At 39.7% G+C, this 24362-nt stretch overlaps 2 long non-coding RNA genes across 7 annotated transcripts in view; one reads left to right on the forward strand and one right to left on the reverse strand.

The window, feature by feature from the left end:
* The window catches only part of LOC118471743 (uncharacterized), a 117689-nt gene that overhangs the window by 86852 nt on the left and 6475 nt on the right, over positions 1-24362 (forward strand). For 2 of the 6 annotated variants that reach the window (XR_008601452.1, XR_008601456.1), the window contains exon 1: positions 23919-24066. The exons of the other annotated variants lie outside the window; for them this stretch is intronic. This is a non-coding gene — a long non-coding RNA (uncharacterized LOC118471743). Of the gene's footprint in view, positions 1-23918; positions 24067-24362 lie in introns of those variants that run through there. 6 annotated transcript variants of the gene reach the window in all.
* On the reverse strand, positions 22656-23597 carry LOC129348765 (uncharacterized). The gene is made up of 2 exons (XR_008601457.1): positions 23410-23597; positions 22656-23243 (listed from the first exon to the last, which is right to left on the reverse strand). It is a non-coding gene; the product is annotated as an uncharacterized LOC129348765 (long non-coding RNA).

The following is a 24362-nucleotide window of genomic DNA, read 5'->3' on the forward strand; positions in this document are numbered from 1 at the left end:
CATTGACAGTCCTTGGATTCATAAGTGACAGGAAGTCCTGATTTGCTGAAGGTACCCTGGATATTCAGCAGTGAACTATATGCAATCTGATAAATTGTAAATGTTGCATAAATAATTTAATTGCTGCTGTCAGTAGGGATTAATCTCATCTCTTTAATTAAGGCCAAAACAAACGTGTAACTCTAACTGTCAACCATGGATTCTGCCTCCAACCACAATGAATTATATTTTGATGCTGTTTTGAGCAAAGTAAAACAAAAAAATCAAAGTGAAGCTTTCAAGGTCCCTCTAGAAGTTAGATTCTCATCTGCACTGTAAAAATTGTGTATTTTTAAAAGATAGATTAAACTGAATGACTTAATTGCTGTAGTTTTATCCACGAACCAAACAAAAACTAAATCTCTAACCACACATCAAGACTTGCTGTGTAAAATTAATGAAAGAAACATCAGCGAGATTGTTATTGTTAGTTTAGTTTCTACATTACAACAAGAAAATATGTTTGAATAGCACAAACATATGTTACACCTCAAGATAAATTTGAAATTGAAACCTTAGATTTTGCAAACTGTGCACATCAGAGCATCATGAAAACTCTACTGAATCTCCAGACAGTGTCTAGAAAGCATTTAATCAATAGGTGTCTGTTTTCATTTCAGCTGCATTGTAATTATCCAACAATCAGTCAACTGTAATTATCAATTACAAGACTGAGATGGCTTTAGAATTAGTGAATCAGATCAGGTTTACCCCCAGCATTAAAACCAGAATTAGGTCAAGATTTGTTAGGGTTTTTTCTGCTGTAACAACAGTCCCAAAAACATTATGCTTGAATCACCCAAAGGACCTGCTTTCTAATAAATAATATGTAATGAGAAAGCAATGATGTCAGTCTATCATATTGTACCTTTTCATTGACGGACACAAAACACGACCGTAAGCCTTATATTCACTGCTGCATATATTTCATTAATAAAGAAACTAAATACTGTGTTGTATAAACTGCATTTGACTGGTCTACTGATAAATCCATTAAAATATGAACACAAAACCATCACAAATGCATGAAAGCTGCATCCACTGCATCCCAGACAGATTTTCCTTCTGATTTTTCTCTCCTTGCCTTCAGACAGACTCAGTTGCACATTAAGACAATGTTGCTCCTTGACCTTTTCATAGCTCTGTTGTTATACGTCTTTGTGCCCAAAACTGCCTGAGGGACGTCATGGTTAAAAACCACAAGGCATCCTGCTTGTCTGCATCAGCATTCATCCTCCCCCACACTTGGGACAACCATTTAGGAAAGGCAGACCCAAACATTCTGGAGGCAAAATCATCAAGGCTGTCTTTCATTCAGCGTTACATGGACTTCGGCCTGATTTCTCGTTAGAGGGCCGTGCTAGTGGTTCAGCACGTTTAAGTTGATTGATTTATTGGTTTATTACCTTCTAAGCAACCACTTAGTTCAAATTTGACAGTGAGAATCAGCCGCTTTACCGTTTCTCAATTCAGCTCACAAAGTAGAAGCTGCAAATCACTTTAAGGATGATTATTTTATTTTATTTTTACCTTTCAGTTGGATTACATTTAAAGAGTAATTATTAACCAAAATTATTAAATGTTATGAAATCAAATGGTTAAAGAAATGGCTTAGATAACTATTGTTTTAAGGACTTTAAAACTTTGATCATTAGGAATCATTCTAAAAACATTTACAAAACAAGAAAAGCACTCGGAGAGCGCAGTATTCCGCTAAGACCGAGTCCATGCAAACTCCATGCAGAAAGATCCCGGGAAAGCCGGGATGCAAACTGAGGATTTTCTAGCTGCAAGGCAACAGTGCTAACCACCAAGTGAGCCCCACTATAAAACATATAAGGAAAAAATAGGTGCTGTATTTCATAATTGTATTGTATTGTAAGGATTTTAACATTTCAGAATGCTAATGATTCATTTGGTATAACAGTGTTGTCACAATGGAAGGACACTTTTAAACATATCATATGTCAACATATTTTGTGCTGAAACTGAAACAACAGAAATAGAACAGCTTACTACGTTTTCAACATTGTGACACCACTTAGCTCCAAGGACGCCTCATCTGTAGACTTAGCTTGCTGCTAGTGACTTGGCTCAAGTGAGGTAATCAACATTTAAATGGTTTTACAGCATGCTGGGAAGCATCACTAAGTCCATTATGACAGCATAACAAAACATTTGCACTTGGTGTTTTCTGTGTGCTACACATGCTACAAATGTGGGCGAAAAGGTGTAAAACAGTGTGAAACGTTGTGTGCAAACATTAAATACAGTCATGCAAATACCTACCACTACATTGTTGCGTATTAACCCCTTGATGCCTGAATTTATTTAAAATTATATATCAACAAAAAAAATTACTCGTGTTATTGCTTTCCAGCTGATGCTAAATTAAGTAGAGATTGTAAATTTGTCTGTTACACTTAGAACATATGTAATGTCATAACAGATATATAATAATTTAGGTCCCACTCGGAATGGGCCTACAAGAAAACAATGCCTGCAAAAGGTTCCTAGTTATGTATTGAATATGCACAAACCGGCATTGGGGGAATGCATACGCTATGTCGGCTGCAGTCTGAATGAAAGCAGTATGATGTGAATTTGTGACAATCAGTGTCAAAGGGTTAAACAAGAAGAGCACTTAGAGAGCACAGTACTCCGCCAAGGCTGCTCAGGCGTTGTATCATTTCTGACTGCTAAAATCTTGAAAAAATTTGTAGCAGAAATCACAGCAGCATAGTATGTGGGAATTTAATATAGATGTACCCAGAAACAAAATGACCTTGTGGTGAGCATAGGCGTGTCATGCATGTGTACGTTATGTATGGATAGTGAACCGCGTGAACTAAATATGTAGCAGGCGACAGGAATTGATGGGACTTGGAAACACCCCCACAATTTAATCAACTGTTCCTTGTATCATTTCCGACAGATAAGTCCCAATAAGTCCGCAACGGTTGATTTGTAGTAGGATCGCAGTCATGATGACGTAGTGTTCACAGTGACGGCATGCTGCTATCTCGCACTGATCAAGAAATCTTTAATAAATCCATGGATCCAGACTATAAGCCATATCACTGACTAAATCTAATCAGTTGGTCCTTGTGTCATTTCTGACCTTCCCTGAAAATTTCATCCAAATCTTTTAGTCCATTTTTGAGTATTTTCTATACTAGTACTATAGTATTTTCTATAGTTAACTCTGACACAATGTTCTCTTTATTTGACACAAGAATAACCAGGCATATCAAACATAAATACTTTCTCTTGCCTGTAAGTCACATAACATCTGAAACTTGTGAATTATGACTATTTTATGTGTCAATGATTCCTCAAAGTGACTTGGACGTGTAGTTTAGAGTTTACTCTGCTCCTCTTAATTAGCTAAATAACTAAGCACCACTGCAGCCAATGGTTGCATGTGTCCTATGAAAGCTCCATGAAACATATTTTTTTAAATATAAAAAACCCCACCAAAAACTAGGGGTTAAAAGGGTAGTCAGCGTTGCTTCGTCAGAAATCTCCAAAAAGGATTACGCTCAAATTCACAAATAAATCTGCTGCTCACCAGTATTCAGAATTAATTCACCAACTGAAGAAATGTCTTGTTTCTTCAGGTTTGTGCTCAACAACTTCCCAGTTGCACACTACAAGCCACAGCCATGAAAACCCTCCACAGCACGAACAAGAGACGGTGTAATTTAATAATAAATATACAAGCATTAATAATTTACGTAATATTTGAAATGGTGTGCTTTGAGATCCCTAATTAATCCAATTCACCCCATTTATGGAAGCTGCCATCGCTGCGGAAAAAGAAGGAGCTAAGGGGATAAAATGAGAATTTATTAAACTATTTGGCCAAATCTAATTTAGTCTCTTATTCGTTATTTGTGTGAGTAAATTATAACCTCCCCTGCGCCTTGTTCTTGAGTACTATGCCTTTCTTTCCTAATGCGTGTTTGTAACAGATAACAGTTTGTGAGCCTATGCTGTGTGACTTTTCTCATTTCTGCCGTTCCTCTCTCAAAAAGCCCTCACATCCCCTCACGCATACAGTCACATGCCTGCCTGAATATGTGAAAACACACACACACACACACACACACACACACACACACACACACACACACACACACACACACACACACACACACTGAGCCCAATGCCGTGGAACAGCCATCAGTCAAAGCGTGTTGGCGCTGCAGGTCCAGGGGCATTTACATAGATAGATGATGGAGAGATTATGGGGCACAGAGGTTATTAATCACGCTGCTGAGAAGGAGAAGAGGGACTCCTTGGTGTCACTCTCCTCTCCAGGGATGGCTCTTTACCCTGGATATGTCTTTTGTGCCATTTCCCGTGTTCTATTTGCCGCCTAGCTAAACCACAGCAGTATTATGAGTGCCTTGGCCTTCTGTATTGCTGCAGGGTAAAAGTACATTCCAGCTAAGTCCACCTCCAGCCACTAGCTCCAGGGCTACAGTCCAGAATTCCCTCTGAATCGTAGAAAAGTGAAATTTTAACCAGTGGGTCGCTCCTGTAATTTCATATTAAATACTATACTTCATATTTATGCAATGTCTTACATACCAAGGTGATTTGTCGAGTGATAGATTCTGCAGCTGACAGAATATAGCAGCAGTTTGAATACTTTAAATCATCTGACACGGACAGATACCAAACTTTCACTGGTTCATGCTTCTCAAATGAAAAGATTTTCTGGTTTTCTGTTTTGATGCCAGTCTAAGTTGAATACATTAAGTTATTGAATGGATTATTGGAGGGCTGCACAGTGACTCAGTGGTTAGCACTGTTGCCTTGCAGCTAGAAGATCCCTGGTTAGTGTCCCGGCCTGGGATTTTTCTGCGTGGAGTTTGTGCATGTGTGGGTTTTTTCCAGGTTCACCAGCTTCCTCCCACAGTCCAAAAACATGCTGAGGTTAATAGGTGATTCTAAATTGTACGTAGGCGTGAATGTGTGTGATTATTTGTCTGCATATGTATCCCTATGATACACTGTTACCTGTCCAGGTGTCCCCTGCCTTCACCCTAAGTCAGCTGGGATAGACTCCAGCCCCCCACGACCCTGTTGAGGATTACAGTCATCCTTCCCCATATGACAGTTCATTTTTCGTGGTCTCACTGTATCGCAGCATTTTTGCTTTATTGCAGAATTTTGCAGGGCATACATATTTTTATGTATTTATTCTGTTAATTATTTTTATGGTAAAACAAGCATTTTCTAGCTTAAAAAATTAAAATCGATATAAAAATATAAGAAATAATGATTAAAACATATTAAAAGATTATTAAATCAAAGTAAAATGCATAGCATGCAGCACTGAGCGCTGATTGGCTCAGCGACTGTAGCATCAGTCTCCTTCGTCTCCCGTGTGTAGCAGTGTTAGCATCTGGCCTTGTCCATTTCACATCAGCGTCTGATCGCTGTGCATAGTGTTGCTCTGCAGTGTTGTATTTTTGTGAAATTTTCGTTAAAAATGTTATTTAAAGCCCGACGATGTCGATCAAACTTTCTGCGCCTTCTAAGGCTTCTGGCACCGAGCCCTAGCGCCAGAGGAAGATGCTTACCATCGTGAAAATGAGAAAATTACGTAGGTTCAAGAGTGTAGAAAGTGTTTACAAGAGTGTGGGAAAAGTTTATACGAGTGTGGGGAGGGTTTACAAAGCCTTAAAATATGTATAAATAATAAAATAAATACAAGGTCACTACTTCGCGGATTTTCGCCAATTATTAGTAATGTGCAAAACGCTGTACATAATAATGCCTTTATATTTTTTATATCTCAATATTCCCTGTGTGCTAAGCTCATATCGTATTTATATTCTGTATGTTTAATATTCTGCTGGTTTCTTGAATTTCCCTCGGGATCAATAAAATACCTACCTACCTGCCTACCTAATGCACTGACATGTGTGCAGTTTACATTATTAGAGGTTTCCTATCAATAATAAATTCTTCTGATTTTGTACAACTGAGCCACAATATCTTCTTCTACTTTGGAAAATGACAAAAATGTGTTTAGTGCTTTGAACTTAGCTGGTTTGTTTAGGAGCTGTATCACATCACATTGTATCCACCAGCCTGCGGGTCTGAACAAAGCAGGATTTGAACCCTCTGGACCTTTTTATTTTCTGTTAAAAGAAAGAGAAATTACTCAAGAAACACCTTTATCTGGCCGCAAATTGCACATGAACTCACCAAAAAGAACTTCTACGCTTAATTAACTCCCATGCTAATTTTATCCTCATATTTATATGTTTTAACTGCAGAAACAGAGCAGTATTTTCCTGTGAAGGTTTTATGTAAGTTTTGGTTCGTTTAGTTTTCATCTTGATGTTTTATATGCCATCGTCCCACCAGCATAGGAGCATATTTTGTAATAAAGCAACTCTATCTATTTGGGGTCAATTTAAAGAAAGATATGAATGGTAATATATATTTATTAATTATTGTCAATCTGATGTGGGATGTGGAAAGTTGCACTAATATGTGGGTCATTCCAGAATTGGACATTTGGGCTTCAAAATTTTTGAAAAATAAACCTTCTCTTTTACAGTTTTCTGATACGTATTCATCAATAATAGGTAATAAACTATCAAAGGCTCAGCTCAGTTTACACATCAATGGTACCATTTTTACTAAATGTTTTATTTGTTGTTCGCTAAACCTACTCTAATCACAGTAACAGGGTTGCTAATCCATGCTAATATTAGCTTTTTCTCAGGAGTAGAAGCTAGATATTTAGCTGTTACTGCTGACCAAGAGGACAAACTGACTGATGGAAAATAGTGAAGAAAAAAGTCAAGATTTGGTCTTATCCTGATAATATGCATAACAGGGTTGCATGAGGTAGAGTGAGACATTCAATCAAGACTGACAATATTATGAAAATATGAAAAATAGAAGAGAGAACATAGCTTTGCTCTACTCATTCTTTAGGAAAACTGATGATGTTAATTCCAGTGTTTCATGTTATTCACTGTTTTCTTCTTCTTCTACCAGCTATAAAGGTTATGCTAACAGGGTTGTTGTGGGACACATGTTTCATGCATGATAATTATTATTTAAAATATTATGTTGATTAAAAAAAAATGTTCCCACAATTACAAGAGACATCAGTGAAACAATAATACCAAAAATAAGGAGGTTTAAATTTCATTTTAACAGTTTTATTTTAGATTCAATTTGGTCATCAGGGGGGTGGGACAAGAGAAAAATGGCATTTTAGGGGGAACTCCAAAAAATAAAAATAAAATAAAAATATTTGCAAAAATTCTTATCTCTTAGTGTTTTTTTTTTTAGATTTGATCTCAGGACAAGTATATTTACAGAACAATTGCATGATTTAGTATTTTGTACACGGATTATTTGAAATTTGATGTTGTTGAAGTTTGATGGGTGGGACGTAAAATGTCCTCCAATTCTGGAATGGCCCATAAAGTGTGAACGCTTTCATTGTTTCTGATGATCAAAAAGTCTACAACTCAACAGTACAGTTAACGCTTCTCAACAACACATCAACTCCTTTTGGAGAACTCGAACCGTCCTGCAATTTAAGATTTTATGGCGCCCACCATTCTGCATGTTGTATGAATTTTGAATCGTGAGCGGTTAGAATGGGACACCGCGAGACCGGTGGATGTGATAATGGAGTAATCCACAGCGACAGGTGAAGTACTCTGCTCCTCTGGGCTGTTTGCTTTGGTAAATGTAGCCGCCATCCCGTGACCCCAATGGGACCTGACATTTGGACCCTCCCTGTCCTCTCTCCTCACTCCTCCACCTCTTCTTCCCGGCATCCACTGCGTTTTGCCGACGTGCTCGCGGCCCGTGAGGAGTTTTTGACCAAGAAGCTGTTTTTATTTGCTTACATGGGACCACTTGGTTAGACTTGACGGGTAGATTTAGGGGAGGAAAGGTGCCGTGGCTGATAGATGGACGATTGGATGGATGGATGATGAATAGAAGGGTCGATGAATGGATGAAAGGCTAGGTGGATAGATTGAAAGATGAGTAATACATGAGAGATAAGTGAATGAAAGCCTCTTTAGAGATAAAGTACGTTAGTGATTTCCTTTTATCCTGATGACACGCTTCCTCATTGGTTTCTATCACCTTTTATACATCGTCCTACGTGCAACACCACTGAATCTGACAGTCAATTAAAATGATGACTAGAATATTTATTTCACTAATTTATACTGTCAGGGTCGGGGTGAAGATCAGACGAGTAGGGGATGATGCATAGAAATTGGAAAAATTGCTCTTTTAGGCTACTCTATTCGATCTTCTCGACTCAATAACAAGAATCTTAAGAAGAAAAATAAACGTCAAACCTTGAGTTTTCCTCTTACATTCTGAAACACAGGCAGAAAAAAATCAAATCTTGCGATATTGTGGGAGGTTGCTGCAAATCGTACATTATGATCCATATTTTGACGTCTGATTAATGTTGATGTGACGTTTTGTCACACTGCCAGTTTCTCCATTAACTGTCAGCTACAAGACTTTGTTGAATCTTTTTCTTTGCAAAACAGTGTCAGAGCTCAGAAGAGAGAACTGGTGTAGAGTAAAATAAAATGCTATCTAATGCTATAGCGCTCTGGATGATTGTTTGGACGAGTGAGTTAAAGCTATGAAGTTCTGTGTTTTTCATTTGTCTACAGTGGAACTGAAATGAATGTAAGAAGTCACACATGTTCTCTACAAATTCTGTTTATATTCCATTCATTTGCTTTGCCAATTACGTCTCGAAGATATATAATTGCTGTGTGGATTTCATTAGTTATTGGTGCTTTTTACAGTTCAAGGTACAACATCATTATACTGCACAGGAGTTGAGGTTGGACGCCTGGCTGAGACGAGGTTTGTATCCTGATTTCTTCTTGCTGCTACACTGTAAAAAGTACATTTGAACTGCAGCTGAATTAAAGTACTAGGGTCATTCCAGAATTCGAGGACATTTGGGATTCAACATTTTTGAAAAATAAACCTTCTCTTTTACAATTTTCTGCTACATATTCATCAATAATAGGTAATAAACTATCAAAGGCTTGATTGGCTCAGCTTACACATCAGTGGTACCATTTTTATTCCATGTTTTATTTGTTGTTTGCTAACCCTACTCTAATCACAGTAACAGGGTTGCTAATCCATGCTAATGTTAGCTTTTTCTCAGGAGTAGAAGCTAGATATTTAGCTGTTACTGCTGACCAAGAGGCCAAACTGACTGATGGAAAAAAGTAAAGAAAAAGGTACATTACTGTTCAAAATTTTGGGGTCACTCAGACAATTTCATGTTTGCCATGAAAACTCACATTTTTATTCATGTGCTAACATAATTGCACAAGGGTTTTCTAATCATCAATTAGCCTTTCAACACCATTAACTAACACAATGTAGCATTAGAACACAGGAGTGATGGTTGCTGGAAATGTTCCTCTGTACCCCTATGTAAATATTCCATTAAAAATCAGCCGTTTCCAGCTAGAATAGTCATTTACCACATTAACAATATCTGGACTGTATTTCTGATTCATTTAATGTTATCTTCATTGAAAAAAAATGTGTTTCTTTCAAAAATAAGAACATTTCAAAGTGACTCCAAACTTTTGAACGGTAGTGTATATCTATCCAATTCTGTTAACTTGAAATTACATGTTGTTCCTTTAAACTGGTATTTGAATTTCAGAGGCGTTCTGCTGCATCTAACGTCAACATTTCTTCAGAATTTTCTGCTGCAACTCAACAAGTAGGATTACAGAGTAAAGACCACATCACAAAATCATGTTTTCCATTTAAAATTTGTGTGGCAAATACTTAAATTGGAATAACTGGAAACTTGAAGTTGGCTTTCCTTAAAACGTTCATTTGAGAGGAATCGAACATGAACAAGTGACATTAATATGACTTGTTAACTTAATCTGGATAAACTTAATTACTCCACCAAGGAACAATTGCCGTACGTTTGTCTGTTTGTCTGTCTGCCTGTCTTTCTGTCTGTCTGTTCGCAACATTACTCAAAAATGATTAGGATGAAATTTTCAGGGAAGGTCAGAATTGACACAAGGACCAACTGATTAGATTCTGGCAGTGATGCAGCTGATAGTCACGGATTTGTTAAAGATTTCTGTATCACTGCAAGATAGTGGCATGGTGTCACTGTAACCATGACAACAAATGAACACCACATCAGCTGCCTGCTGACGATCACATGATTACGATCCTACTACAAATTGACCATTGTGGACTTATCAGAATATATCCGTGGGAAATGATACAAGGAACAATTGATTAAACTGTGGGGGTGTTTCTGAGTCCCATCAATTCCTGCCGCCTGCTACATATTTAGTTCATGCGATTCAGTATCCGTACATAACGTACACATGCATGACACATGCTTGTGCTCAGCGCAAAGTACTGTGTTCTTTGAGTGCTTTTCTTGTTTAATTATGTGCTACCAATTGCTGCAATTTATTTAGCTTGGTCCACCAAATCTGCATTTCAGTGTAGGTTTTAGTTATTAAAACAGGTTGAACATTAACGTTGCTACGCTGAGTTCTCCATTTTTGGACAAAATAACTGATATGAGCGTCATATTCAAATCAAGCGATGCTAGTCCTGATCTCATTTATCTACTCGGCTGCTAAGCTGAGCATTTTCTGCTCTTTTAAATGTGTTCAGACTTTTGCATGGACACCGCCCCGGTTTCCAGCCCTCCTGACTTTGATTACCTAATTCCTTCGAGATTACTCCGAGACTCCGGCTGCCAGCAGAGGCGTTGACATGATGTGGATAAATGTCGCTAGCCGTCATGAAACCGACCGCCCCAATCAATCAATCAGCATTCTCGCACCTCTTTTGTGGGCGCTTGAATGTGTGTGTGTGTGTGTGTGTGTGTTTGAGCAGGGGATTCACCCATTCGCTCTCTGAGGTCGGCGCGTACAGAGGAGACACAGGGAGACCCTAAAAGCATCGTTTGCCACATTCATCAATTACTGCACCCAGGAAGGTTGTGTCTGTCAGGGGGAGCAGATGGTGTGTGTGTGTGTGTGTGTACTATATATGTGAATGTGTGGAAAAAGACAGGTTGAAGGTGTTTGAATGGAAGCAGACAAAGGTGATGACAGAGACAGAGATAGAAGTGAACGAGATAGAGATGTACAGATGTGCAAGGGAGATATGTACAGGTGTGTTACACTGAGAGAAGAGCCCAGCCATTTCTCTGTGCTTGGTGATGGCTGCAGGATAACTAATCAATCTATACCTGCCTCGGAAAGAGAGAGAGAGAGAGAGAGAGAGAGAGCGGAACAGTCAGACAAGATTAGTGGAGAGAGATCATGTCAGCCAGACGTGCTGCTGGCTTCCCTGCAGACCCTGCTAGACTGCGTCCTCCTTTCCATATTGCACTAGCTGAAATAAACTGGCTGAATTTCCTCGTGATTATGCATGAATAAATTGGACCTTGTTTGATTGAATTTCTTTTAAAAAAAAAAAAAAAAAAAAAAAGGAAATAAAAGTCAGCCTTTATCATAGCAACCCCTTGGGGAGCTTTCCCATCTCAAAAAATCTGGACATTAGTCACGATTGTAGAACGCAGCACGAACATATTTTCCAAATTACTTAAATTCCTCGAGGGTGCAGCGAAAGAAGTGACGTGGAAACATCTTTAAAAAAAAAAGAAGCTTATCTAGATTGTTAAGCGATCCTAAAACAATACAATGCACTGTTTTTGCACTACTTCTTTTTTTTCCCCCTTCACCGCAAGGAGAAATTTACAGAGATGAGCTCCGACAAAACAGCCCTAGAATCCGATTTTCTTCTCTCAAACTTTTAGAACTTTGCAAATCTACTTTCCACCCGAATGTTGCTTGTGCAAATCTTGCCGCTTCCTTCAGTGGGGAGATTTTTTTCTCTCCTCTCTCCTCCCTCCTGCTCTTAACTGTGTACCAGCGGTTCTAGGGGCTGTCATATTGCATCAGCGCTCTGCTGATTACTTCCACCTTGTCTCCCTCGTCAGGAAATGATTCTGACACGCACTCACACCCTGCTTTCTCTGCATCAATATGCGTGCGATGGAAAAACTGCAGACAGTAAATAAATAATGAAAGACAAGGTAGGGAGGGAGGAGGGGTGGCGGTGGCGGCTCTGTGTGGCGTTCTCCCTCTCGGTCTCTTTCTCTGTCCTCTGTGTTTGCTAGTGTGGGAAAAGTGTGCATTGTAAAGGCATCTAAGTAGGGAATCTGTACAGTTTCTTGGAGATGTGAATGAAAAATTGGGATTTATTACACAAAAATGATTTCCACTTACAGGTTTTCGAGATGGTATTAACCTTGAAATAAAATCTATTTCCTTTTGTTTTAATTAAAGTAAAAGCTTCATTTAAGGACATTTTGTTTCTCCAGCTTCCCTCCGTGTTGCCGTAATTTCCCCGTCCGATTTGTCCTTTCTTAGCACCAAGGTGTGTTGATCTTTCCTCTGCTTAGAGCCAAGAAGTATGCCAGTCGTGCAGTGAGGGAGCATTTTCAGTCAAAATCCCTAAAGGGATTATCACACAGACTCTGCATTTCTGTGGAGGACATAGAGGGTAAGTACATCTGATTGGCCCACTAACCCCAGGCACCCAGTGGCAACACAGGCATCGCAAAAACCTGAATTCATCCTGGTATTTATTTGAATGGCAGCTGATATTTGCTCTGTTTTGTAGGCTGGATCTTCAAAGAGCCATTATGAAGCTCGAAAGGAAGATCTTTTTTTTTTACTTTCGCAGCCTACAAACCGTCTTGTGAGAATATTTTACATTCCCATCCTGTCAGCAGAACATGTGAGGATTCACTGCAGTCCTGCAAGTGTTGACGCCCTGATCACATACTAATTAATGATTAGTTTGCCGGAAAAAGTCGCAGCAGCTGCATCCGGTCGATCAAATGACTTCATCTTTCAGAGATGCCGCACTGTTTGGCTCGCCACACTGGTTTAGTCTAATTTTGTGTGTGTGTGTGCGCACTGTTTGTGCATTTGTGTACAACTGGGTTCAAACTGAGTTCACAGCTAAATATTCTTACTTCAGCGTAAGTGAAAAACTAGCACAAATTTATTTTGTAAAATGATACTTCCGTCTTATACCAGCTTTCACTATTGGGGGTTATTTAGAGGTTTCTTAGTATTTACAGTATTGGGGGGAAAATGAAATCATTGACAATGTCCCAGAGGCAAACACTCACATGTTCAATGGCATAAGAAAACAATAATTAATAAGTAAGTAAGATAGGAAAAAAGCAGAATACAGGTTTTTAGCTTGCCGTTGCAGAAAGACAATACAGTAAGCAGTTACTAGATTAGAAACAAGCAGCTAACACTAGCTTCATTTTTTTTAAAAATAGGAGCTGGTGGAAATCAAACCTGAGGTAAAAGAAGAATGAAGATTTCTCTACATTTTTCACATGACCAGAAATACATATTAAATAGGATGATCGAGATCCAGATCAGATGAATGATTACAAAACAAATGTTGACTTTAGATAGTATTAGGCCACAGGTGATTGTGTGCCGTTTTGTTTCTGGGGTGGATTTTATTTTGGGTCTTTGTATGGGGAGATGTCATGTGTAGGTCGTAGCCTCTCCAGAACCCCAGCTGCCAGTCATCTCAGCTAATGCGTCTCCAGCCTTTGGTCTCCCTGCCTCCCGACCTGTCCGATTGGGCCACCACCCAGTTCCCTCCACCTTCAGCTAACCGGTCGCAGCCATCACCACACCTGGAGAGCATAAATCCTACAATCAAATTCTCAGCTGGGACCCCTGAGATTTAGTGTGAACAGTTTGCCCTGGTGTCTCTTTGTGTTTCGTGTGCGTTCTGTGTGGTCTGTAGATTCCGTAGCCACTGAGGGGTTGTTACTTGGAAGTCAAGCTTCTGTTAGCAGCTGCTAATTTGGTGAGGAGTTACCAGTCTTGGTGAAGGCTATAGTTTCTATTAGAAGCCTGCTAATTTGGTGAGAAGCGACTTGTGACTTGTGTCTTCGTATGTTGTGTCTTGTTCAAAAATGTGTGTTTTGAGGCACCAGTTTTATTTAGTTAATTATGCACCCATTTGTATTAGTTTCTGTTGTTTGCAGTGGGTGTTACTACTGTGTTCAGGTTTGGCTACGGAGTTCAGCTGTTTTGTTCATGTTTAGCGAGTTTAAGAACTCTGCTAGGCTTTGTTTGGTTTTATTTGGTTCTTTGAGTTAGCAACATCCACCAGCCCTGTTTTCCTTTGGTTGACCATTTTTGTGCTCAGCCTAAATCTTATTAGTTTTACTCAAGTTAACCATTATCTAGTATGTAAAATAGTTCAAGTTTGCAATCAAAATTCTGCTTTAAAACTGACCATCTGTATTTGCGATGGGTGACCGTGTGGCCATTTTACTCTAAGATGAGAGATTCTGTCTCACATTTTGATTTTACATCTAATTAAAGTGTTAGTCTGACTAAAATATTAGCCTTTCACCACTTGATTGTGGGGCTGTTGGTGTTTCTTGCCACATCAAATGGTGGTGTAGCGAGAAACACTCCTTCCTCTGGGAGAGTTTGTGAATGTTTTAATTAATGTAACTGTGTGATTGTTGTTTGGAGTGAATGGTTTTCATTGTTGTGGTCTTGTGTGTTTCTACTTTGTTCTCAGGTCTGTCTACCGAAAGAGATTTTGATCTCAATGAGAATTCTTGAATAAATAAAGCTTTACTCTTAGAAATGACAGCCAGAGCTGCAACAATGACGTCCAAGAGGTAATAAATCAGAACGATCCTTTCAGCTATTGTAAACCTAACATTTTTGGGCTTCTTTTCCCTTGAGACATGGTCCTTCTCACAATGCCGAGACTTGTAGAACTTACGTACCTTGAAATGCTTTTCAGGAGTGACAGACTGAGGGTTTTCTGTTGAGACCATCCATCCATCCATTATCTATACACCGCTTAATCCTCACTAGGGTCATGGGGGGGCTGGAGCCTATCCCAGCTGACTCAGGTGAAGGCAGGGGACACCCTGGACAGGTCACCATTCTGTCGCAGGGCTACATATACAGACAAACAAGCACTCTCACATTCACACCTACGGGCAATTTAGAGTAATCAATTAACCTCAGCATATTTTTGGACTGTGGGAGGAAGCCGGAGTACCCGGAGAGAACCCACGCATGCACAGGGAGAACATGCAAACTCCATGCAGAAAGATCCCGGGAAAGCCGGGACGCGAACCAGGGACCTTCTTGCTGCAAGGCGAAAGTGCTAACCACTACGCCACTGTGCAGCCCGTCACAAAATCATGTTTTACATTTAAAATTTGAGTGTGGCAAATACTTAAATTGGAATAACTGGAAACTCGAAGTTGGCTTTCCTTAAAACGCTCATTTGAGAGGAATCGAACATGAACAAGTGACATTAATATGACTTGTTAACTTAATTTGGATAAACTTAGTTACTCCGCCAAGGAACGATCGCTGTACGTTTGTCTGTCTGTCTGTCTTTCTGTCTGTCTGTTCGCAACATTACTCAAAAATGATTAGGATGAAATTTTCAGGGAAGGTCAGAAATGACACAAGGACCAACTGATTAGATTCTGGCAGTGATGCGGCTTATAGTCACGGATTTGTTAAAGATTTCTGTATCACTGCAAGATAGTGGCATGGTGTCACTGTAACCATGACAACAAATGAACACCACGTCAGCTGCCTGCTGACGATCACATGATTACGATCCTACTACAAATCGACCATTGTGGACTTATCAGAATATATCCGTGGGAAATGATACAAGGAACAATTGATTAAACTGTGGGAGTGTTTCTGAGTCCCATCAATTCCTGCCGCCTGCTACATATTTAGGTCACGCGATTCAGTATCCGTACATAACGTACACATGCATGACACATGCTTGTGCTCAGCGCAAAGTACTGTGTTCTTTGAGTGCTTTTCTTGTTTAATTATGTGCTACCAATTGCTGCAATTTATTTAGCTTGGTCCACCAATTCTGCATTTCAGTGTAGGTTTTAGTTATTAAAACAGGTTGAACATTAACGTTGCTACGCTGAGTTCTCCATTTTTGGACAAAATAACTGATATGAGCGTCATATTCAAATCAAGCGATGCTAGTCCTGATCTCATTTATCTACTCGGCTGCTAAGCTGAGCATTTTCTGCTCTTTTAAATGTGTTCAGACTTTTGCGTGGACACCGCCCCGGTTTCCAGCCCTCCTGACTTTGATTACCTAATTCCTTCGAGATTACTCCGAGACTCCGGCTGCCAGCAGAGGCGTTGACATGATGTGGATAAATGTCGCTAGCCGTCATGAAACCGACCGCCCCAATCAATCAATCAGCATTCTCGCACCACTTTTGTGGGCGCTTGAATGTGTGTGTGTGTGTGTGTGTGTGTGTGTGTGTGTGTGTGTGTGTGTGTGTGTGTGTGTGTGTGTGTGTGTGTTTGAGCAGGGGATTCACCCATTCGCTCTCCGAGGTCGGCGCGTACAGAGGAGACACAGGGAGACCCTAAAAGCATCGTTTGCCACATTCATCAATTACTACACCCAGGAAGGTTGTGTCTGTCAGGGGGAGCAGATGGTGTGTGTGTGTGTGTGTGTGTGTGTGTGTGTGTGTGTGTGTGTGTGTGTGTGTGTGTGTGTGTGTGTGTACTATATATGTGAATGTGTGGAAAAAGACAGGTTGAAGGTGTTTGAATGGAAGCAGACAAAGGTGATGACAGAGACAGAGATAGAAGTGAACGAGATAGAGATGTACAGATGTGCAAGGGAGATATGTACAGGTGTGTTACACTGAGAGAAGAGCCCGGCCATTTCTCTGCGCTTGGTGATGGCTGCAGGATAACTAATCAATCTATACCTGCCTCGGAAAGAGAGAGAGAGAGAGAGAGAGAGAGAGAGAGAGAGAGAGCGGAACAGTCAGACAAGATTAGAGGAGAGAGATCATGTCAGCCAGACGTGCTGCTGGCTTCCCTGCAGACCCTGCTAGACTGCGTCCTCCTTTCCATATTGCACTAGCTGAAATAAACTGGCTGAATTTCCTCGTGATTATGCATGAATAAATTGGACCTTGTTTGATTGAATTTCTTTAAAAAAAAAAAAAAAAAAAAGGAAATAAAAGTCAGCCTTTATCATAGCAACCCCTTGGGGAGCTTTCCCATCTCAAAAAATCTGGACATTAGTCACGATTGTAGAACGCAGCACGAACATATTTTCCAAATTACTTAAATTCCTCGAGGGTGCAGCGAAAGAAGTGACGTGGAAACATCTTAAAAAAAAAAAAGAAGCTTATCTAGATTGTTAAGCGATCCTAAAACAATACAATGCACTGTTTTTGCACTACTTCTTTTTTTTTTCCCTTCACCGCAAGGAGAAATTTACAGAGATGAGCTCCGACAAAACAGCCCTAGAATCCGATTTTCTTCTCTCAAACTTTTAGAACTTTGCAAATCTACTTTCCACCCGAATGTTGCTTGTGCAAATCTTGCCGCTTCCTTCAGTGGGGAGATTTTTTTCTCTCCTCTCTCCTCCCTCCTGCTCTTAACTGTGTACCAGCGGTTCTAGGGGCTGTCATATTGCATCAGCGCTCTGCTGATTACTTCCACCTTGTCTCCCTCGTCAGGAAATGATTCTGACACGCACTCACACCCTGCTTTCTCTGCATCAATATGCGTGCGATGGAAAAACTGCAGACAGTAAATAAATAATGAAAGACAAGGTAGGGAGGGAGGAGGGGTGGCGGTGGCGGCTCTGTGTGGCGTTCTCCCTCTCGGTCTCTTTCTCTGTCCTCTGTGTTTGCTAGTGTGGGAAAAGTGTGCATTGTAAAGGCATCTAAGTAGGGAATCTGTACAGTTTCTTGGAGATGTGAATGAAAAATTGGGATTTATTACACAAAAATGATTTCCACTTACAGGTTTTCGAGATGGTATTAACCTTGAAATAAAATCTATTTCCTTTTGTTTTAATTAAAGTAAAAGCTTCATTTAAGGACATTTTGTTTCTCCAGCTTCCCTCCGTGTTGCCGTAATTTCCCCGTCCGATTTGTCCTTTCTTAGCACCAAGGTGTGTTGATCTTTCCTCTGCTTAGAGCCAAGAAGTATGCCAGTCGTGCAGTGAGGGAGCATTTTCAGTCAAAATCCCTAAAGGGATTATCACACAGACTCTGCATTTCTGTGGAGGACATAGAGGGTAAGTACATCTGATTGGCCCACTAACCCCAGGCACCCAGTGGCAACACAGGCATCGCAAAAACCTGAATTCATCCTGGTATTTATTTGAATGGCAGCTGATATTTGCTCTGTTTTGTAGGCTGGATCTTCAAAGAGCCATTATGAAGCTCGAAAGGAAGATCTTTTTTTTTTACTTTCGCAGCCTACAAACCGTCTTGTGAGAATATTTTACATTCCCATCCTGTCAGCAGAACATGTGAGGATTCACTGCAGTCCTGCAAGTGTTGACGCCCTGATCACATACTAATTAATGATTAGTTTGCCGGAAAAAGTCGCAGCAGCTGCATCCGGTCGATCAAATGACTTCATCTTTCAGAGATGCCGCACTGTTTGGCTCGCCACACTGGTTTAGTCTAATTTTGTGTGTGTGTGCGCACTGTTTGTGCATTTGTGTACAACTGGGTTCAAACTGAGTTCACAGCTAAATATTCTTACTTCAGCGTAAGTGAAAAACTAGCACAAATTTATTTTGTAAAATGATACTTCCGTCTTATACCAGCTTTCACTATTGGGGGTTATTTAGAGGTTTCTTAGTATTTACAGTATTGGGGGGAAAATGAAATCATTGACAATGTCCCAGAGGCAAACACTCACATGTTCAATGGCATAAGAAAACAATAATTAATAAGTAAGTAAGATAGGAAAAAAGCAGAATACAGGTTTTTAGCTTGCCGTTGCAGAAAGACAATACAGTAAGCAGTTACTAGATTAGAAACAAGCAGCTAACACTAGCTTCATTTTTTTTAAAAATAGGAGCTGGTGGAAATCAAACCTGAGGTAAAAGAAGAATGAAGATTTCTCTACATTTTTCACATGACCAGAAATACATATTAAATAGGATGATCGAGATCCAGATCAGATGAATGATTACAAAACAAATGTTGACTTTAGATAGTATTAGGCCACAGGTGATTGTGTGCCGTTTTGTTTCTGGGGTGGATTTTATTTTGGGTCTTTGTATGGGGAGATGTCATGTGTAGGTCGTAGCCTCTCCAGAACCCCAGCTGCCAGTCATCTCAGCTAATGCGTCTCCAGCCTTTGGTCTCCCTGCCTCCCGACCTGTCCGATTGGGCCACCACCCAGTTCCCTCCACCTTCAGCTAACCGGTCGCAGCCATCACCACACCTGGAGAGCATAAATCCTACAATCAAATTCTCAGCTGGGACCCCTGAGATTTAGTGTGAACAGTTTGCCCTGGTGTCTCTTTGTGTTTCGTGTGCGTTCTGTGTGGTCTGTAGATTCCGTAGCCACTGAGGGGTTGTTACTTGGAAGTCAAGCTTCTGTTAGCAGCTGCTAATTTGGTGAGGAGTTACCAGTCTTGGTGAAGGCTATAGTTTCTATTAGAAGCCTGCTAATTTGGTGAGAAGCGACTTGTGACTTGTGTCTTCGTATGTTGTGTCTTGTTCAAAAATGTGTGTTTTGAGGCACCAGTTTTATTTAGTTAATTATGCACCCATTTGTATTAGTTTCTGTTGTTTGCAGTGGGTGTTACTACTGTGTTCAGGTTTGGCTACGGAGTTCAGCTGTTTTGTTCATGTTTAGCGAGTTTAAGAACTCTGCTAGGCTTTGTTTGGTTTTATTTGGTTCTTTGAGTTAGCAACATCCACCAGCCCTGTTTTCCTTTGGTTGACCATTTTTGTGCTCAGCCTAAATCTTATTAGTTTTACTCAAGTTAACCATTATCTAGTATGTAAAATAGTTCAAGTTTGCAATCAAAATTCTGCTTTAAAACTGACCATCTGTATTTGCGATGGGTGACCGTGTGGCCATTTTACTCTAAGATGAGAGATTCTGTCTCACATTTTGATTTTACATCTAATTAAAGTGTTAGTCTGACTAAAATATTAGCCTTTCACCACTTGATTGTGGGGCTGTTGGTGTTTCTTGCCACATCAAATGGTGGTGTAGCGAGAAACACTCCTTCCTCTGGGAGAGTTTGTGAATGTTTTAATTAATGTAACTGTGTGATTGTTGTTTGGAGTGAATGGTTTTCATTGTTGTGGTCTTGTGTGTTTCTACTTTGTTCTCAGGTCTGTCTACCGAAAGAGATTTTGATCTCAATGAGAATTCTTGAATAAATAAAGCTTTACTCTTAGAAATGACAGCCAGAGCTGCAACAATGACGTCCAAGAGGTAATAAATCAGAACGATCCTTTCAGCTATTGTAAACCTAACATTTTTGGGCTTCTTTTCCCTTGAGACATGGTCCTTCTCACAATGCCGAGACTTGTAGAACTTACGTACCTTGAAATGCTTTTCAGGAGTGACAGACTGAGGGTTTTCTGTTGAGACAGAAGTGATACCTTCAGCAGTTTCATATGATGCTGCAAGGTCTGAGTCGTAGTCTCCTAAAAACAGCAGATACCATCTTGATGCAGACAATGAACTCAAACTCACAAGAGAGAGATTCAGCAGAGATCTGCTGAATCTCAAAATCAGTAATTTTCAGACAATATGACAGTTAAAACTCCTTTTCACAGAAAGTGGAAAATGATGTGTCACTCTATGATTCAAGACCAAAAAATACACCTTTCACAAGTGATCCAATGGTCTCCTTATATAGGACATTTTCCAGTCTTTCCACAAGTTAAAGACTGATAGAGCTGTCACATCAGTGCATTAACTACTGTTACTGTAGCACAGACAACTTTAAAGCATGCTAACATCTTGTTCCTGGTCTTATCCAAACAGTACTGTAAAAATGCAAGCTTAACTTTAAAAGGACTTATTTTTTCATGACCAGGTGCAGTGATGGAGTCATGGGATTGCCTGACAAACCCAAATTTAGTCTTTTTAAAGAGGTTAAATAAAGAACTACTTTATCACCCATAGAACGGTTGGTACACTTAAGGCCAGGTCATGTTTCGTCCACAACTGCATGCATGCCAACTGCACATGTGCAGGAAAACTAAATGCTTTTATAGAGAAGACACTGGACAAGGGGATTCTTAGTTACCTACAAGTTTATAATTAATCATTTAAAGAGTTACGGGTCATTCCAGACTTGGAGGACATTTTGGCTTCAACATCAGTGGTACCATTTTTATTCCATGTTTTATTTGTTGTTTGCTAACCCTACTCTAATCACAGTAACAGGGTTGCTAATCCATGCTAATGTTAGCTTTTTCTCAGGAGTAGAAGCTAGATATTTAGCTGTTAATGCTGATAAAGAGGACAAATTTACTGACGGAAAACAGTCAGGAAAAGAGCCAAAAGAATTGGTCTTATCCTGATAATATGCATAACAGGGTTACATGAGGTATAGTGAGACATCCAAAAAAAAAAGGAGCCCTAAATTTCATTTTAACTGTTTTGAGATTTTGTCTCAGGACATTTTAATTTACACAACAACTGCATGTTTTATCATTTTGTAAATAGATTTGATATTTGATGGGTGGGATGTAAAATGTCCTCCAATTCTATAATGACCCTTATAATTGATGTCACTGCCAGACATAGGCGTAGCTGTCATTTGTACATGCTTTCCACTGATGGAGAACAAACAACAGTGGAAAGATCTAAATTCTCCAGATATCCTGTGCTTTGTCTTCTAGCTGTGCTCAGTGCACAACAGGAATCATCACACTGACACTGTTCTACAGCCCAGTCTGTACATTGCTGATATATCTTGTTTTTTTGATTTCAGTATTAGAGACAATTTTACTTTCTCATGTGGACCTTTTATGGTATGAATGGAACCACGTGCACTTTCAGAGTTTGCACTGGTCTGTGCACATGGAGGCAGAAAGCATGTATTTCCCCTTTTAACTTTGTAAATGAACCAGGAAGCTAAGCTAGTTTGCTAACCAAAAAGTTGAACTATTTCTCTTAAGTTCATAAAATAATGTCTAAATTTTACTTTAAGAATAGTGGCATGGTTAAAAATTGGAATATATCAAGTATATAAACATTTAGGCCATTCGAACCATGTGGTCACATATGTTTTATCTCATAAGCTGAGTGTAATGATGGTGAATAATCAGAAGGTTGACAATCAGAACATATGAGGACAGTCTGTGTGTCTCAGCTGTCAAACAAAACAAAACAGTTTAACCCTTTAAGACCCACCATTGTGCAAGTCCGCCAGGACATATTTTTACATTTTTACATGCTGTAGTGCCATTTTTTTGAGTATTTTTATTTGCTTTACATCAAAATAACCCTGATATCCCAAATTGTAATAATATGTATTGACTTATGTCTTAACTACTACAAAAAATTGCTTAAAAGTGCAATAAACCTTAAAAAAAATGAAAATCGCTTTTGTTTTTTTCACATATATTTCAAAATACAGAAATTGCATAGCTGTATCCCTCAAATTTGTAAATGTAAAAAAGTTGCACAATATCCTTTGGAACCACAGGAAATTTATTTAGAGTCTGACATAATTTTCTTTTTGAGATATGGTCAATTTTGTAACCTCTGGGGGGAAAAAAAAACAAAATAAACAAAACTGCAAAATTTGCAGAGACAACATCAACATCAAAACAAATTATTTACAATAGTGCAATCAAATTTCACACATATATTTTATGTACAAAACCATGGTCAGACCATAAAAAGTGCATTTGAAAATAAAAGAAAATCGTTTTTACTGAGTTGAATCAGAAACAGTATTTTGATGGTCTCCTGGTCCAAGTACTTGGACAGGTCTGATGGAGAAGGGCTGTCCACATATTCTGACAGAGGTGGCTGGACACCTGGCCTCCTTTTCGGCAGGAAATGTGGCAGAGAAGGTAAGCTGTCAGGTTCCTTCTCAGTTTTCCAGCCAGCTGTAGGGAGCGCCTCTGGCCCGGAGCGCTCGCTGGTGGAGCGGCTGCTGCAGCGTCTCCTGGCTGGAGGACGGTCTGTCCCTCTACCTCTCGCTGGGTACCAGGACAGCAGGAGACCTCCATTCTCTCCTCTTCCTCCTCCTCCTCCTTCCCAACATTGTAAATGCTGCACACAGAAAAAGTTACGTGGTACGTTAGCTGTGCGCAGCACATGACTTGTAAAAATGATGCGTATTTTGCGCGGAATGCTTTCGGCGGCGTTACATGTATATTATACTTTCTTTACTTTTCTCCAACTCAAAACAAACAACTTCTCATGAATACAGACTTACATGTCACTGGAATGATCAATTCCTTCGATAAGATCGGCTTCATCCGCGCTGGTGGCAGAATCCGGGCCAGACGAGTGGCTGGACTCTTCATCCGACTGTAGTTTGCTGGAGAGCTTCGCCAGATGTAAAATAGTTTGGGGCGACCAGGTTTTCGCGGCTCCTCAACTAATGTGTGGAAGTTTGTCAAAGGTGTGTGTGGTGGGTCCGTGTACGGATCTGGTAATTGGATTTTCCGTTCTGAAACGGGTATTGAAAAACAAAAAACGAGTGGTTATTTGATTTTCGTTTTAAAATACAAAAATTAAAATTGAAATAAAAGGCGTTTTTACTATTCATGATCAAAAAGGGATATACGATTTTTTAAAAATGCTTTGATTTTCGTTTTATATTTAGAATAACAAGAAAGTAAAATCAGTAAGAGACAGAAACGAAAAAATGTCCGTTTTTTCATTTTCTGAGACCGGAAGTGGTCATCAGGAAGTGTGGAGCCAAACGACAACAAGATTCTCAGAGGGCGGAGCCAGAGAGCAGTGATTGGTCAGACCATAGACAATATAGAAGCCAGCACGCTAGCGTATCTAGTCCATGTATATCTATGGTCGGCACGTCTGGTTGCATCTCTGGCTGCTGTTGATCTTGTTTTTGGAGTAAAACACGGTAAGAAGATAAATACTTCTAACCAGTAGCGTTGTTTTGTTGTACGTTAAGTCAGCGACTTGTGAAGAGTTGTGTTTTGTCGTGTTTGAGCAGTTGGTCCGGACGCGTTAGCTAGCTAAGCGGCTAAGTTAGCTAGCGGGCTAATTAACACAGGTGGCTAACTTACCACTGAACACCTGTGTTAGTTGCTGCCGCAGCTGTCCTCATTATTAGAATGACCTTCTCAACCTGTATTTCTCTGCTGTGTATTTTAGCTTTTAAAAAAGTTATTTTACTTTAAGGTTAACTGAAACCCG

The sequence above is a fragment of the Amphiprion ocellaris genome, chromosome 4 (genome assembly GCF_022539595.1).
Source record: "Amphiprion ocellaris isolate individual 3 ecotype Okinawa chromosome 4, ASM2253959v1, whole genome shotgun sequence".
NCBI classification, from domain to species: Eukaryota; Metazoa; Chordata; class Actinopteri; family Pomacentridae; genus Amphiprion; species Amphiprion ocellaris.